This window comes from Nicotiana tabacum, chromosome 16 (genome assembly GCF_000715075.1).
Source record: "Nicotiana tabacum cultivar K326 chromosome 16, ASM71507v2, whole genome shotgun sequence".
Lineage (NCBI taxonomy): Eukaryota > Viridiplantae > Streptophyta > Magnoliopsida > Solanales > Solanaceae > Nicotiana > Nicotiana tabacum.
In genome coordinates, this window is record NC_134095.1 from 30,894,523 (window position 1) to 30,914,170 (window position 19,648).

The following is a 19,648-nucleotide window of genomic DNA, read 5'->3' on the forward strand; positions in this document are numbered from 1 at the left end:
CTCAACGACTTGAAATTGTATTTACGAACTTAAAAGCTAAAGGAAGAAAAATGTTACATCAGTTTGGAAACAAGACTATTGTTGTGCGTAAGCAGAAGTTCTTGTTGCTTGAGCCGAGTGTTTATTGGAAACAGCTTCTTCACCTTGCATGAGGTAGAGATCGGTTTGCGTACATCGTACCCTCAAACCCTACATATGGGATGGCATGTTGTTATTTTTGTATACTATGGCAAAATAATGAATGCTTTGAAAAATGCAAGAGGCACAGATGTTTACATATCATGTGTGCCTATACAAAATAATAATATTAACGTTTTTCTGGAAGGTGTTCACTTTTGCCTCAGTGTATATGTGAACGAATTTGTAAGTTGTCAATCCACGACGAATTTTGGTGGATGTTATAGTAGGGGTGTTCAAACTGAACTGGAAAATCGCACCAAACCGAAAAATTAAATCAAATTGATTAAAAAACCCGACTAGGTTTGGTTTGACTTGATTTGGTATTGAGTAAAAAAATCCGAACCAAACCGACATATAAATATATAAATTTTATTTATATTTTTAAGACTTTATAGTGATTTTTCTTTAGAAAATGTAGAAATATTTGGGATCCTCTCATGTATTAACCTTAAAAGCGTGAATTAACGAAAAATTATTGTTAGACGACTAAGAAAATAACTATCATGTGTTACTAAAAAAATTCTCCCATTAGAATATTTTAATAGATCATATGTTTGTCAATTTTTTCTATATTTACTAAACATATATTCACTTATCAACGCTTTGTCTATAAATTTAACAAAGTAAGATTGAAATAATATTCATGTAACAAAAAAAACCCGAAAAACCTGACAAAACCGAACTAATTCAAATCGATATAGTTGGTTTGGTTTGGTTTTGATAAAAACTGAACCAATCTGGTCCATGTACACCCCTATGTTATAGTTAGTTTATTGTTGAATACTGTGACGTACTTATTAGTATACTAGTATCTATGAACGTGCGTTGCACGTTAATAGTGACACGTGATGGTTTAACCGTTTAAATCATCTGCAAGCTGAAAAATATTAATTATTACATTAGTATGATATGTGAATTAAAAATAAAAGGACATCATCAGAACTTACATAAATGATCAATTTAGTCATGTTAGTTAGATAATTACGTATTATAGTTTAAAGTATTTAATTTGATGGTATCTTACCGAACACTTCTTTGTAGATAATTTTTTTGTGTATATGTTTACTTCTAATGCTTTGGTTGCTCTGTCATAACCACAGAACTCTTGTTGTCGATATTGATATTCATTCCTTTTGAAAGTGCAACATATAGTTGTTCATGCAAGAAAACATATTGCGATAAATATAATCTAATATTTAGGAAGTTTATCCTTGTGCTTTATTTATTATAATTGCAAAATATAAACATACCGAAAATTATCCTTGTCAGTTAAATCTTTTTTATTTGAGGTCATAAGTATAATTTTGGAAAACTAATTTTTATAGTCTCTGATTTCGTTGATTTTGTAACTATTGATAGTATATGACAAAAATCACCTTCCAAGCCATTAGTTTTTCACCAAATGGTTCACTGGTATTCAATATATCTCTAGGCGCAATGTTTTCGATCATTTAACATTAGCTATAAGCGTTTCATCACATATTATCAATTTTGTTTTCCTTATAAATTTAGCATTGTTGCTCTGATATTAGTTCATCTTAGATTCTTATTATTAGTTCATCTCATGTTTTGAAGATTTAATCTTAACTATAATTTTATCCACCATAAATTTTCTTTTCAAAGAGTAAAAAGATCGATCTAACATTTCACGTTTAGATCTTTATGTTTGCAGAATCATTAGTGGTATTGACTCTTACCAACCATTTTTCTTTCTATTTCTCACACATTTATATTTTAAATATTTTTTAGTTGTTGTTTAATAATTGAGTATATTTTTCAATAATTGATTAAAAAATATATTATTTGAGTAGGAAAATAGTTCAAATATAATATAAAATATATTATGGGTATATTTTTCTCAATTTCAACAGCTTATGCAATCCATTTAATATTACTTTTATTTTCCCTTAGTATTATATATTATGGAGTGGTAACATAGTGTCAATATGGAGAATTCTTATAAAATTAATTTTATTAAACCTTCCTACATATTTTTAATAAGAAGTTAATAGATAAATTTAATTTTAAAATATTAAATATTAAAAAAATTAATAGAAGGTCATGTAGCCCAAAAAATATGTTATTTTAGTTATGTTCTTTCATATGAGTTCTTATATTTAATATTTTAGGACTATTTTGGTCTATCAATATTATATTCTTGTTCTATAATAATATAGACTTTTCTAAATGAATTTGAGCAATATAATACATTCTCAAATTAAATAGCAATAGCACATCATAATACGTTTTCAAATTAAATTAGTAATAGAAATTTTTAAGAAGTATATCCTAAAAGTAATAGGATTAAATGACTTAAAATATGTCTCTATCCCAAAAGTACTTATACTAATAGAAAATTCTAACGTGTTCCCAAAGGTATTAGGTTTACATGCTAGCATGTAATATTATATGTCTATGCTCTAAATTAATTATACTAATAGGAATCCTAAATGTAATCATATAGGATTCCTAACCCGTAGTATTATATTCTAAAACTAATAGGATTACAAATATCTAGAATTCCGGTTATGTACTTTTATTGTGAGTTATTATACTTAATATTATAAGGTTATTTTTATAAACCGACATTATATTCATGCTTTTATAATAATATAGATGGATAGATAGACATTGTTATGAAATAATAAAAGAAAAGAAGAGTATTGCAGAGAAAAGTAGAGAGAAGAGAATTCTTATTGATATGTGATCAATTACAATGGAATAGAACCCTCTATTTATAGGGAGAGGTTGACTTAGCCACTAAGTAATAAACCCTAGAATCTCTCTAAATATGAACATTCACTACAAATAGAATTCTATTTATAATATTCCCCTTTGAATATCTATTCAACAGATAATGTGCCTCGTTAAAACCTTAACTACAATAAAACCCAGTGGGAAAAAATTCTAGTAAAGGAAAAAGAGTACACATATTTAACAATACGCCTTTTAGTTGCCCCGTTAAAAACCTTGCAAGGAAAACCCAGTGTGACAAAACCTTTTAAGGGAGAAAGAGTGCAACGCGCATTAACTCCCTCTGATGAGAGCATTAATTCACATCTTTAAGCATTTGCATTCCAATCTTGTGCACCATCTTCAAAACGATCTTTGGTAGAGACTTGATAAACAAATCAACCATATTAACTTGAATGAATATATTGCATCTTGAAATCATCATTCTTGATAGAGATGTCATGTCTTCATAAACTTCCGTAGAATGGCCTTTTCAATATCTCCATAGAGGTATTCTCGCTCTCACATTATCATGCTTATAGTTATAGCAAGATATATATGTGCACAAATTGCACTTAGGATGTGGTACTTCAAGACCAAGAATTGTATATGCTTTAAGTGACTTAAATCTTTCATGGATTGTCATATAAGTTAAGTCATATAAGTCATATAATAGACTTTAGATGCATATCAAGTTTTTATGTCATGCTAGACATATAAGATATCGGAAACTGATTGCACATACCATTGACTTTATACTTTCAAGTATTTGAACTATATATCCAAAACTACATGTCTTTCATATTAAACCAATTCTATTTAAATTGTGTATCGTCTATTTGGCCAATATTTTTGTATCTGTCTCGACAGCCTTAAGATCCCCATCTATACTTAGCGCTATGATAGATGTCGTCGACGAATATTTTATATCGATTCCAACATTTTTTCATAAAGACATAACATAGAGATCTCTTCATTCATATATTCAGGTACCTGAATCTCTCATGAGATTTTATGAAATGTTATGTCATGTGATCTTCTAGATCACTTGCCTCCTTTATTATGATCATTTGCTCATCTTCTTTATCAAGAAGTTCTATTTGAAACCGATTTGTCTATACGCTTTAAGCGTACCACAGACTTTGTTCTTCTAGGACTTAATATGAGCATTTGCAATGAGAATATAATTACTTTCTTTGAGTCAGCAAATGCGTATGGAATGCTTTGCAATATATTGCAAATGAATTATCCTTTTATGAACTTCAGGTTCATATTATCCTATTCGAGGATCTATATGTATAAATAATAATTCATTCCATGTAACTTTTTTCTCAACTGTTGTATCTTGTCTCCCCCTCACGTTAGAAAAACTAACTTGCTTCCTCAACTTTGGAAATCCATCTTTGTGCATTATGGTGTTAATGAAAATATACACCGCACATCAATAATAATAAGATGAAATTATTTGGTTCCTGACCCTGATCCACTTGTGAGGGGAGAATGCAATATACTTTCGTATATAACATATATCAAATTGATATATATAATTTTGTTCTCATAAGAAATAGTTTAGCTATTAAGTGGAGACACTCAATAAATTATTTTGCTAAACCAACTGTGATGTAAACCAACTTATCAAGATGAACTATCTTGAATAAAAAAATCTGAAATATGCTCTAAATTAAATTATTGAGCAGTTACCTCGCAAACACCATGTTGCAGGTTAATAATAATCGCACATGTAATCATCTCATAGATGCATCTTATGTGGTATACATGGTAGGTGAATGGGCCCATATTCACCTTTGATATTTCCAGCATTCATGGGATTCAATCCCAATTTTAGTTGGTCAATTAATTAACGAGAACAAGCAATATAAGAGAATTCGTAAAGAACTTTCTAGTTCTTTAATATTTACCTATGTGAATTCTCTATTATTTTTGCATATCATACTTAAATTGATATGGCCAAACCAATTATGCCAACTGAATAAATTATCAATATTGATAAAGTTCAGGTTTACAGCATGACGTGTGCAATTATCGATAAATACCAAGTTTATTATGATATGAGTTTTTATATCAATAAATATCCACTTTAGTGTGGTGTTCTTTTATTTGTGTAGTACAAACTGGAGAATAAAGCGGGTAGCTTTTCACATACATATTATCCCGCTACAAGTTGTAGTAATAAAAGATATTAAATCTTTCCTTTATTTATAGTCTCAATATAATCAACTGCTTTCGCGTGTACTTTGGAAACTGAATAAGTTTCTTTGAGACTTACTACAACATAATACCTTATTGGTAATCAATTGTGTTTCTCCAAAATAGTATAATTGGCTCTTGCAGAGTTCTCAATTAATTTTGTACTACTATATATTCATCAACATCAATATGGTGAATATCTCTTTTAAAGAGAAAGTTATACCGTTATGGTTATGGTCAAAATTATATGCAAGATCTGTTTCTTGCATTAATGTTATTCCTTTAATAATTACATCGCCAAACTATTTTGGCGTACAATAAGTACGTGATTGACGACCATTTATGCCATAATAATGACATTATTTTCTTATTTCTTCTCAAACCTCCCTTTAGAGGTGAGTGTGGTATATTTACTACCACTAGCACGTTCATATTCTTCCAAGAATGAATATGTATTCATAAATTAGATGTTGTCATATTCACATCATGAATGGACCATAATCATTTATATGTGCTTTATAAAATCTCATGTCAAATCGATGACAAATATTATTTTCACAAAGTGAATGATTATTTTGAGAATCCTTATTGTTCTTATTACCACAATGATGACAATTATAATTTCGTCTATTGCCATGTCCACATCCATTGACACATTCATAGTAATAATTTTGTCTTCTTTCAGACTTATCACATATTGCTATCACATTCTCTTAAGGGAATGAGAATGGAGCAAATTCAATGGGACGGGTTTTCAATTCTTTGCCCACAATCATACATGAATTTGATTATGGCAAGGCATAGAAATTTTACCACTTTGGGTGGTTATAATTTCTTTCAAACTCCATTAGAGTTGCAATCAAAATTTATCGTCTTTGCTTGTATTTAAAATCAAAGTATAGAATGTCAAGAATTTGAAAGAGAAAAGTAAAATACTTACCTTAAATCAAGAATTTAATCATGAAGGAAGTTCAAAGAACAATTGACAATCATTATGCTCAATCACAAAGCTTCTACTCAATTGGTTAGAGTCTCGTGCTGATAACGTGTTATGAAACAATAAAAGAAGAGTATTGCAGAGAAAAGTAGAGAGAAGAGAATTCTTATTGATATGGGATCAATTACAATGGAATAGAACCCTCTATTTATAGGGAGACGTTGACTTAGCCACCAAGTAATAAACCCTAGAATATCTCTAAATATGGACATTCACCATAAATAGAATTCTATTTATAACAGACATAGACATAGATTATTAGCAAAGTCTAGAGCTTATTTTTGGAATTCCCAAAATATAGGTTTAGCTGCCTAAACGTACAAATATAATATTACTTTTAGTTGAATTCAAAGTTTTAGATATTAGATTCTTAAATATTACAATATTATCTAATATTAATTACCATTTTTATCTAATATTATCTAATATTGAACTATTTTTTAACATATTTTATCTTTCAAATCATAAAATTAGATCAATAGCACATAATAAATTCAATTCGAATAGAAGCATGTACATGAGTGTTATTTTCTTTGTTGTTAATTATCAATAGAAATTCATAAAGATATTTATAAAACTTGAATAGGTTCGTATATCATTAGGTTTTGGAATGTAAGTTGGAATCCTACGAATCTTTCTACAGACGGGCTACATTAGTATATTTTTGTTGGAAAAAAAAGGCCTAAACTAAATTAAAAACCAAATCGAATACAAAAGGAAATATTACAATTATGTCCAATACTATAGTTATATTTCAGGGTATTTTGGTAAACCGACATTGTATTCATACTTTTATAATAATTAGCATCTGGACACGCGCGTTGCGCGTGTTTCACATAACAATGAGTACTAAATTTTTAGGTAATAAAAGTTGCAAATTAACTTAGCATTTGAATTTAAAGTATGTCATGAACATAATTCAAATTCAGTGGCTTAATATTTGAACATGAAAGTCGTAAACCAGCAATGAACAATTAAATTAAGTTAGCCAAATATTATTTTCAATTATTATAATTTTATTTTATGAGTTGCAAACATATTAATTGCCCACTTTGTGTGTGTTCCTTTCTACCCTCTTAATTAGTTAATCTATCATTAGCAAAGCTTTGTGATGATACTGATTAGGAGAGCAAACTATGCCATAAAAAAAATTATTGCAAGAAAATGCAGTCCCAAATTAAATTCTGAATTAATTTTTGTAGATATGCATACTGTAATATTAAAGGTCAATACATAGACATATATCAAAAGATGTAAAATAAAGAAAATATAGTCGGCTCTACAAATAAGAATAAATTAAGCACATTATTGACACTTATCATAAACTCGTGTGACCCCGTAATAAAGATAAGTCGTCAATTGAGAACACAAGTAGATAAAAAATACTTGAACAAGCTAAGAAAAATATGAATGTTGTGCAGGAGCATGACTGAGTCCCGGAAAGGACAATAATATTTAATCTGTCTTCGAATCCTAAAGAAAGAAATGATATTTCAATCATTTCTCATATTTGGCTAAACCTTAACATCTATATCTATATCTATATTATATTAAAAGTAGAGTAGTATGCATTGTGGTTAAGCCAAGTGGCAAGCTAAAATGAAGCCACTTGGCAATTTTAGGACAACATTAATAATTAGGAATTATAAATAGAAACATAATTAATGGAAGTAGTATAATGAATCCTATACATAAGCTAAATAGATCTTAGACAAATCTAATCTATATATCTATATTTATATTTATATTTATATGTATATTTGTATCTATATATTGATCCACTCATAGATTTTTCTTCTATATTAGCTAGAAATAAAGAGGTAAAAAATTAATTAAATAAATATAATAGAAAAAATAAAAAATATAGAGATACGTAAATTGAGATAACTTATGATTATTTATATTTTGGAGTAAGTTAAAATATAAAATAAAACTAAAATTTACTTAAGATATTAAAGATTTATTGAGTTTAAAAATTTAAAAAATTCAAGCAGCAAAATAAGATCTTATATAAAGTATACAAATTATTTATAAGGTAAGAAAAAAATTAAAGAATCAGTAAAAATATTTTAATAACAAGAATAATAAAGTCATATTAATATTGATAAATCGGGCAAATAAATATTTTATACGTAAATATTACTATATTATTTAGATATAATGGGTTCAAACAATTAAAAAAATATTTTTATATGATTAATATTTGAATTGAGTTTAGTTAGTTTAAGTTTGAAAGCATAACATGAATTTTTAAAATGCGGTCCAATTTAGAAAATAGAATGATAAAAAATATTTGAAGTTGAGATGGGAAAGTTATTTAATTTTATCTATATTATATTAGAATAAGTGTGACAGAAATATATATTAAATTCAAACAAGCTAATAAAAATTCACATGACAATGTATTAATATTAGGAATTGAATAACATAATATAAAAAATAAAGACTAAATAGAGAAAAAATATAAATTCATATTTTTTATCATAGAGAAAAAGGGTAAAAATAATTTAAATTTGAGATAAGAAAGTCTTTTATATTGTGATAAAAAAAGTCATAATATGGGTAAGTCCACGTAACTCAAGTCTAATATACAAAATCAAAAACTAATAATATTGAATAATAAAAATAAATTAGAGATAATGTGAGGATATGTATAAATCATAAGTTTAGAAAATAAAATAAAGTAAATATACAATACTTAAAAATATTATTAAAATTTAAATAATTTAAAATTTTCAAGCAATATTTTTAAATCAAAATAAATATTTATTTAATGATTAAAAAATTATATATTTATCTATATTATATTAAATAATAGTAGTTGATAATGATATTAAATAAAGTTACAAGTTAATGAAAAGCCACACAAAAACGTAATAAGACTATATATTAGTTTAAAAAATAGGAAAATTACGTTAAATTATTAAAAATGTACTAATCGAAATGAAAGGGAAAGACTATTTGAGATTAGAAAGTTCTTAAAACTATGATGAGAATGCTCAAACTATAGATAATACCACAAAATTGAAGTCTTATTTATGAAAAATAAAATAAAAAATAAAAAATAAAAATTTAAAAATAAAAAATAAATTTATATATAGGTAATTTTACTAATAAAAATTAAAAATTAATGTTGTATCTTAAAACTAAAAGAAAAAAAAATTTATATAAAGAAATAATATGACACTGAAAATATTGCTACAACATTCAGATATAATAGGTTCAAAATAATTAAAAAATATTTTTGATGATTAAAATAAAATTTTAAAAATACAAAATAAAATTCTAATATAGGTAATTTTACTAATAAAATTAAAAATTAAATTTGCATCTTAACGATAAAAAGGAAAGAAAATTTAACTGCATTTAATACAAAAATAATTACTAAGAGAACTCAATACACTTGGAATATAATAATCAAATAAATTAATTTAAAGTTATAATTTAAAATAAAATATGATATTATTTTTTTTATATGTGAAACATTAATATAAAAACTAATTAAAATATTGTAGTAGGGAAGAGAATGCATAAAAAATAGAGGCAGTGTGAGGATACTTATACTTTAAATTAATTTAAAAACAAAATAATTAAATTATAGTTTAAAATATTACTTTAAATTTAAATGATTAAAAATTTCCGAAATAAGAGGTTACAAACATAAAATTATATCAAATTTCAAGAATAAAATATTTATATTTATTAAAGACTATTAAAGGATAATAAGCAATACATTAATTTAATTATTAAGCTAATAAAAAATTATGTAATAGTATAATAATATTAAATAATAAATAATACAATAACTATAAGAAAAGAACCAAAAAATAATTTGCATAAAAATGATGTGATATATAAGACATATTTGACTTTCAAATAAAAACAAAGTGGTAGTATGAATTTTATTAAAATAATATTATCTAATATGCTCAAACAAGACAGATCATAACATGACATGTTTAGTATTCTTTAATATTGACAGCGAAACGAAATGCAAGTACTAAAAATAAGGGTTATGCTACTACAAATATATATTAAAAAAAATAGGTTGTCTACTACGAGATATAAACAATAATTTCATATCCTTCTTCGTAATTAATATCTAATGTTATATAATTTTTATCTCAGAGGTTTATATTTTAAGGTTATTCGCACATGATTCAAACAACCTACATTACAATTTGACATGATTTTTGTCCGCGCATTGCGCGAGTACTAATACTAGTTATATTAAAAGGAGAATAGTGAAGCATGTGATTATGCCAAGTGGCGTAATGAGAACAAGCCACTTCACACTTTTATAGAATCTATTTGTTGGATTCTATTTGTATAACATTGGAAAATAACATTAATTAATATTCTTTTGTATCTAATTAATAATTGAAAAAAATATCTATTAAAAATTGCATGTTAGAGTTGTACGTGACTTACATTACCATATTTGGAGTAATATTATGTGAAAAATAATATCCATGGTTTCCTTTAAAGTGGGAAAATAAAGTAAGCATTAATTAGAGAAAAGAACATAAGGAAGTGAATATTCATGGTTTCCTTCAAAGAGAGGAAATAAAATAAGCATTAACTAGAGAAAATAATATAAGAAAATAGTATTAAACCTAGACATAACCGATAGTTCATATCCAACGATCCCTTACTATTAAAATAATCTTTATTTTGAATTTTACTTTAGATCTAAATAATTTTTTATATAAACATATGGTTTAGTTAAATTATTGAATGTCAAATGTTTGTTAATGCAAACTTTATCTGATAAGGTTTAAATTTATTGAGATGAATCTTGCAAAGTTTTGGAAAATGCTTTTTAAGAAGAAAAAAAAAAGACTCCTAAACTACCATATCTCTTATGTATCTTTTAGACTATTATTCTTAATAAAAAGAGAATTAAATAAATCATTCAGGTAATTAATTAAATATAACAAGGTAATCAAACACGTCAAGTGGTGTGAAAAGAAAAAGTTAAAGTACTGTAAAAGTTAATAAACAATTAAACAATATAATAAAAATATTGAATTGAGATAAAATATATTTAAATTAAGATAAAAAAAATTAATTTGAATTTAACTTGAAGGATAAAAGTTTTTAAATTGAAAACTTAAATCTTGAATTGAAAGATAATTTATTTTTTGAATTGAGATTAAAAAATCAAGTTTTAATTGAAATAAGCATTATGATACTATAAAAACAATTAGCGGATCTTATTGATTTTCCTCCATGCTTCATTGTTGAATCCGTAGAGAGCTGGATTTTCTTTTATGAAACATGATCTGTAAGTGTGTAAATATAGTAATTATATATTGTGTATCTATATTTATTGATATTATATGATATATTATATGAATATGATATCTTAGAATATTCTTAGGAGAAATTTTAGGGAGTATGTGCAAGAGAAATCATACAAAAATGATCGAATCTTCGGACGCCCCGAAAAAGATATGAGGTGCTCGGAAATGGTCGAAGCAGTTGAATAGGAGGATCATAGGAACTTAAACTCATGTATATATACTCTTCTTTTTGGGAATGAGAAAGCAAGACAGATCCATCTAAAAGTTGTGCAATCTCTAATGTATTCCCTTTCCATTGAAGCGTTGGTATGTTGAATTCTCCTTGCTTTCCTATTTATGAAACTTTGAAAAAATTATGTAACCATTATATGATATTGTTCTTAATGTTTAATTCATTCATTTTCTAGAAGTACATTATCAGTTCTTAAAACAATTAGCATGATTTTCTGGTGAATTCGAATATTGTAAAGTTCATCAAGTTGATATAAAATGAAGGCTTTTTGCTTCATAATTGGATCATATGTATTCGCTATATGTATTACAGATAATTATTGTATTTAAATTTTAAGTCTAATATTTTATTACATCATCTATCATTTATTTTAATTACTTTCATTTCTTTTTTTTGCTGCAATTGAAAATAGCAGAAATTTTGTCAAACTGATATATCGTCCACATTAATCAACATTCTTGGGTGAGAAAAAATGAACCACCATAGTGCATTTTATACAGATTAACATTTAAGAACAAAGCAATAACTAGATCTAAACTTGAGCAGCCAAGATTCAGAGAATTGCATCATTGAGGCCTCATGCGAGTAGTCAAGCTGAGGCAAATATGACATACGACGTGCGACTCCCATCAGGACGTCCTCGATAAGCTGGTTTGAGTCTAAGTCAATAGAAGAGTGCAAAACAATTTCCTTTTGGGAGTTTGGCGCACTTGATCGAAGGTATGAGTAGCTCATAAAATACATGAATTCAGTGGACTTTTGAAGGGGTACATAGAAAGTGTTCTTGCTGTACTACTAGCCTTATCTCACTCGTGCCACTTAAAGCATTTCCAATGGTTTTGCATCCAAATCCAATGTTAACTTTTAATACTCAAAATCTGAAAAGGTAGAATATAAGATGGGAGAAGAGAAGACTATTGATAATGAGAGTTTTGTTTTAACTACAAGTAAACATAAGATATAAATATAGATTGCATGGATATTCATTAATTAGGAGAAGAGAAAGAGACTCAATAACATACGTATTATTTATAACTATATAGGAGTAATATTTTTCTACTTTTGTACATGAATCTAGGAAAAGAGTTTTCAGCCGTATTTAGAATGTTTCTAAAAAAAAACCGTATTTAGAATAGAATTTAGGATAAAAATTGAAAGGTCAAGTTAAGAGAAAATGAAGAAAATAGAACATGAAGTGGTAAAATTTATCTCTGATAGATACATGCATGACAACTAATTAAAGAGAATCAACACCATTATTGATTAATTGTTACTATTTATTATGAAATATTTTACCTTTTTATTATTTTATAGAATGTAAGTTTACATTTTTGTACAAATATTTTTATGTAAAGCTGTATTTATTTGAGGGACAAAATTATAATTTAATTTTTCTTGGATATTTTGGTAAACTAACTTTAGCTATATATAATAAATAATAAATATAAACATAATTAATATAAATATATGATATATGATTAGTGTTGTGAATTTTTTAAAAGGGCAGTAAGTACAAAACATCTTTTAATGGGAGGTAATTTTAATTTTAGATAGAGGATAATTTGGTCATTCAATTTTTAAAGGTTATTATGGTAACTTAACTTCACCTAAATGATGCTTATAATATAGTATGATATAGATAGATATAGATATTTAATGAAGCATTGCTCTCTTTTTCCTTTTATCTCTTCATTGCCGTTCATTCATGCTTCATTGATTGACCAACTTTTTTTTTTCCCAACAGATTTGGCTCGAAAAAGAATACATAATTGAAACAAATATTATTGCATCTAAAGAAGGAAATCTAAAAATGCAAAATCAGGGTAAAAATGCATTGTACATATTAAAGAGCAGCAAGAAGAAATACACAATTGAATGGATAAAGCATCTACGATTACATGACAATTAATGGTTGGAAATATTTACCTAAAAATTGATTTTTGATTTTTTTTTCCATTCCCATGAGCCTAAAAAGTGTATCCGTGCCTCTCAAGTTCACTGTGGCAGATATGGGCGTCAGAAATAAGTGCAGAAGCAACCATGGGAAGCTCATGCCCGTCTATAATGTAATAGTTGGACTGAATTTATGATATAGTAGCCGGAGTGGACATTTTTCAGGTGAATGGCTCGTTTTCATTCTAATTTCTTAGAAAGTATTTGACACGGAAACTAAAAAGGAAAGAAAACTTTTGACACAGCAAAAGCAAAATGTTCATGAATTACAAGATGCCCTTAGTACAATTATCCGAAGATAAGTTTTTCTATCCAATGGGGCATGTAGTATCCAATTTGAGAATGTAAAGATTAATATATAAAGATGTCAAACTCTTTGTAGGACAGAAAGGAACAAATTACTAAACGAGATGGAGTCTCTATATGTATTATGGGTGCATATATGTGGTACCCAGGATGACATTGGGGTCTTTATGATAGAATTTCGAAGGATAGAAGGACAACGAGAACGCGAAGCTTAGTTGCTTTAGTCTGGAAGTTATCTCATCATATAAATATTATTTGTGCATACAACTTAAAACTCTTTGGATAAATGCCTGACTGAAAATCTCTCGCTGAATTGTGTGACATATAAAAATTGTTGAGATAAATAAAATGATTGAAGTTGGACGTAGTGTGTTTTCTGCAAACAGATTGCAGGTAGTTACCGACAAATTTAAGTAAACGACCATTAGCGCATCTCCAAGGGTGCACTATTATATTGGAAAAAAACTGAGTCTGAATATTGAAGATTACGTGTCATGACACGTGGACTGGTCTAAAGGTCAAAACGCAATGAATAGCCAAGAGGCACGGGCGACAACAGATAGGGGGAAAAGAAAGCAACATAGGTGTGGACCGTTAATAAAATAGGTACGAGTCTCGTACCTATTCGAGTCGTTTAAAGATTAAAGATCAGAAGAAGTTGAAGATACGAATCTGATGACGTAAAAGAATCCAAATACAGCATTAAATGTCAAATACGTTAGAGAATCTGAATTAAATAGAAATAATTGTGTAACGTTTCTTTTAAATATCATTTATTGCTCATAATTGCCTCATTAAGACAAAGGCATTATATCTTCTCCTAGAATCAACTATAAAAGGGGAAAGACTCAACATCTGTAAGGACACGAAATACGATTGAGATCTTACTGAAATACAAAACTATTTACTGTTTTACCATCATTCTCAAAAATATTTTATTTTCGTCTCCTGATTATCAGTAACCCGAATTTCTTTCTAGCTTTGACCAAAGACTCAGATTTTTGGTTAAACAAATTGGTTCCGTTACCGGGAATCTGATAATCTTTTCTTTTAAGCTACATCTTGTCCATTGTTATCACCATGTCAAACAACAACACCAACAATAACAATGAAAACATTTTGGGAAAGCCTGAAAATCAAATCCATCAAAATCAAGGAGATTTACATAACATTGAAGTGGTTCCCTCCCCTTAAAATTCACCACGTCAATCTCATGAAGGCACTCCTGAATCTCATGCTGATCAACAAGAACAATCTGAACACTTTGAAGGTGGTACAAATGAAGTTTTACAAAAGCTAATTGATGCACAGGTCGGCAAAGCTCTTCAGGCTCTAGTTAGTCGATTGCCTGCTGCACCACCCACACCAACTCCTAATTATTATACATTGGAGAATCCCCGTTCTGGTCTTGTTAATTCTGGAAATGGAGGAACCACCAGTGAACCACAGGAAGGGGAACCAGGTAATTCAAATAATTCCTATTTGCAAAATTTAGTACTAACCTTGCAGAAACAGATTAAGGAACAAAATGAACGTATTGAGCAAATCCCTGGAGTTCCGCCTGTAATAAAAGGAGTTGACATGGACAAATACTCACAACAACCTTGGAAGCCAAGTGCTGCTCCCCTTCCAATTCCGAAAAAGTTCAAAATGCCTGACATCCCGAAATATGATGGTACTACAGACCCACGTGACCACGTGACTGCATTTACAATAGGCGTAAAAGGCAACGACTTGACCAAACAAGAAATTGAATCAGTACTGGTCAAGAAATTTGGAGAAACACTCACCAAGGGTGCATTCACCTGGTATTCTCTTTTATCTGAAAATTCTATAAATTCTTTTGCTGAGCTTGCAGATTCTTTTATTAAAGCATATTCGGGAGCACAAAAGGTTGAGAAAAGAATGGAAGATATTTTCAAAATCAAACAAGGAGATCCAGAGTTGCTCAGAGACTTTGTTGATAGATTCCAGCGTGAAAGAATGACCCTACCCCGTGTGCCTGACAACTGGGCTGCAATAGCTTTTGCAAGTAATTTAAATGACAAAAGTTCTGAAGCCACGAGAAGACTCAAAGAAAGCCTTCGAGAATTCCCTGCAACCACGTGGAATGATGTTTACAACAGGTATAGTACGAAGCTGCGAATTGAAGAAGATACCGTACCTAAGTTTCATCATGAAGAAAAGGGTGGTTCCAGAAAATCAGAAACTGAAAAAAGATCAGGTAAAAACTGGTACGATCCATATATGGGACCAGTAGGAAAAGACCCACGGTCAAAACAAGATAGCCAGCAATATGATCAAAAATCAAGGAATAAGGACTCTAGTTCTACATCGAAATTCAGAAATGATTGGAACAGACAAGAGTCACGAGATGATGACAGAAGTTTAAAGGCACGGTTCGACGGATATAACTTTAATGTCACTACTTCCGAGCTCGTGGCTGTTTTGAGAAGTATGGGATATAAGGTGCGGTGGCCAAAAGAGATGCGGTCAAATCCAAATAGACGCAATCCAGATCATTGGTGCGAATTCCACAATGATCATGGGCACAAAACTTCAGAATGTAGATTCTTGCAGAGTGAAGTGGACCATCTATTGAATCAAGGGTACATCACTGAGTTATTTAGTGAAAAAGGTAAGCAGGCCTATATGAAAAATAGGCAAGAGCCACCAAAGCCTCATTCACCCAAGAGAACAGTGAATGTGATAAATGGGGGAGAAGATATTCACGGCATAACCTACACAGCCTCCAACAAGGTTTCTAAAGTAAAAATTACACACGGGAAACGGGTACGACAGGTTTTAGAAAATTAAAGTATTTCATTTGATGATGCAGATACCGAAGGAGTGATAACTCCATATAATGACGCATTGGTAATATCTTTACTTGTACATGATACTAATGTAAAACGAGTTTCGATTGATCCAGGGAGTTCCGTAAATATTATACTACTAAGGGTATTACGTGAAATGCAAGTTGAAGACAAAATGATACCCAAGGCGCATACCTTGTCAGGCTTTGACAATTCAAGTGTGGTAACAAAAGGAGGGGTAATTCTAACAACCTTTACTGCAGGTGTTGTTAAAGAAACTAAATTTCAGGTGGTAGATATGGAAATGGCTTACAATATGATCATGGGGAGACCGTGGATACATGATATGGATGCTATCTCATCAACTTTACATCAAGTTATTAAATTCCCATCACCATGGGGAATTTGCAAAATTCGTGGGGATCAGCAAACAGCTAGGAGTATCAACGCTGTAACAGGTACGAGCACTGTAAATAAAGAAAAATAGCAATTACAGGAAATAGTTGAAGGATTCAAGGATCAAACCTCAGTTGAACAAGAAAAGACGGATTTAGACTCGAGACCTGATACAATTCAAGAACCTGAAGAGAATGAAAATATCAAAACAACAATTGAAGAACTCGAAGCTGTGATATTATTCGAACAGTGGCCTGAACGGAAGGTTTACATTGGAGCCAATTTAAGCTCAAATATGCGAGGTATGTTGATTAAATTTTTAAAAGCTAATGTGGACTGTTTTGCTTGGTCCCATGCTGACATGACAGGGATACCACCGGATGTGATGACTCACAAATTAAACGAAGATCCATCCTTTACACCAATAAAGCAAAAAAAAAAGCAAGGGGCTTTCAAAAACCAGGTGATTCAAGATGAGGTCCAAAAGCTATTAAAAATTGGGTCAATCCACGAGGTAAAGTACCCTAATTGGTTAGCCAACACAGTTGTTGTACCTAAGAAAAATGGTAAGTGGCGAGTTTGTGTAGATTATACAGATCTTAATAAAGCTTGTCCAAAAGATTCTTTTCCTTTACCACATATAGATCAGTTAATTGATGCAACTTCAGGACATGAACTTCTAAGTTTTTTAGATGCATATTCAGGGTACAACCAAATTAAAATGGACCCTAGTGATGAAGAAAAAACTTCTTTCATTACAGACAGGGGGGCTTACTATTATAAAGTAATGCTTTTTGGTCTCAAAAATACTGGGGCAACCTATCAAAGGTTAGTTACCAAAATGTTTCAAGAATATTTAGGAAAAATAATGTAGGTATATATAGACGATATGCTCGTCAAAACCCAGCAGTCTCATGATCATATTTCTCATCTATCTATTACATTTGAAATTTTGCGAAAATTTAATATGAAACTCCACCCAGAAAAATGTGCATTTGGAGTTGCATCAGGTAAGTTTTTGGGTTTTCTTGTTTCTAACCGTGGTATTGAGGTAAATCCTTCTCAGATCAAAGCAATAGAAGAAATCCCTGATATCCTTACTAATAAAAAGGAAGTTCAAAGATTAACAGGAAGAATTGCAGCTTTTGGGAGATTTATTTCCAAATCCTCAGAAAAGTGTTTTAAGTTTTTCTCTGCACTCAAAAAGCAAGATCATTTTGAATGGAATGAAGATTGTCAACAAGCCCTTAGAAATTTGAAAGCTTATTTGTCAAAACCACCGTTATTGGCAAAACCAAAGGTGGGAGAAAAGCTTCTCATCTATCTGGCTGTATCTGAAGTTGCGGTAAGTGCTGTTTTAGTCCGTGAGGACCAAGGTAAACAATCTCCTATTTATTATGTAAGTAAGTCCTTATTAGATGCTGAGACACGATACCCACAGCTAGAAAAGTTAGCATTAGCTTTGATCATGACATCTAGAAAATTAAGACCTTATTTTCAATGTCATCCCATTATTGTAGTTACTGCTTTTCCGCTTCGAAATATTTTGCATAAACATGAACTGTCAGGAAGATTAGCAAAATGGGCTATAGAACTAAGTGAATACGAAATCATTTATCAACCCAGGACCGCTATAAAATCTCAAGTACTAGCTGATTTCGTGGCTGATTTTAGTCAGGGGATGCATTTAGAAGCAGAAAAAGAATTACAAGTTTTTAATGGTGCAAACCCGGGGACTTGGGTTTTATTCACTGATGGTTCATCTAATATAAAAGGAGCAGGTCTGGGTATAGTTCTCATACCACCTACGGGTGAAATTATTAGGCAAGCTATAAAATGTCATTCTATAACTAACAATGAAGCAGAGTACGAAGCTGTAATTGCAGGTTTGGAATTGGCAAGAGAACTCGGCATAACACAAATTATAATCAAGAGTGATTCTCAACTCGTGGTCAATCAAATGTTGGGGACTTATACAGCCAGGGAAACTCGAATGCAAGAATATCTCGAAAAGGTACGGGAACTAATTAAGCAATTCCAAACTTGGAAGGTAATGCAGATCCCAAGAGATGAGAATGTGGAGGCAGATGCTTTAGCTAATCTCGCATCTGCAGCTGACTTAGCAAACGACGCAAATGCTTCAGTCATACATTTATTTCATTCCGTTCTCGAACCTGATAAGAATGAGGTAAATTTTAATCATCTAACATGGGATTGGAGAAACGAAATTATTGCTTTTTTATAGCACGGAACCGTGCCTATTGACAAAGGGAAGGCTCACGCGCTTCGCAAAAAAGCCGCTCGATATTATTTGTATCAAGGAAATCTTTATCGAAAGATGTTCGGTAGACCACTAGCACGGTGTCTCGGACCCTCTCAAACAGAATATGTGATGAGGGAAGTGCACGAAGGACATTGTGGAAATCACGCAGGGGGAAGGTCGCTGGTAAGAACATTGATTCGAGCAGGATATTATTGGCCTAAGATGGAAGACGAGGCAAACAATTTCGTGTCCAAATGT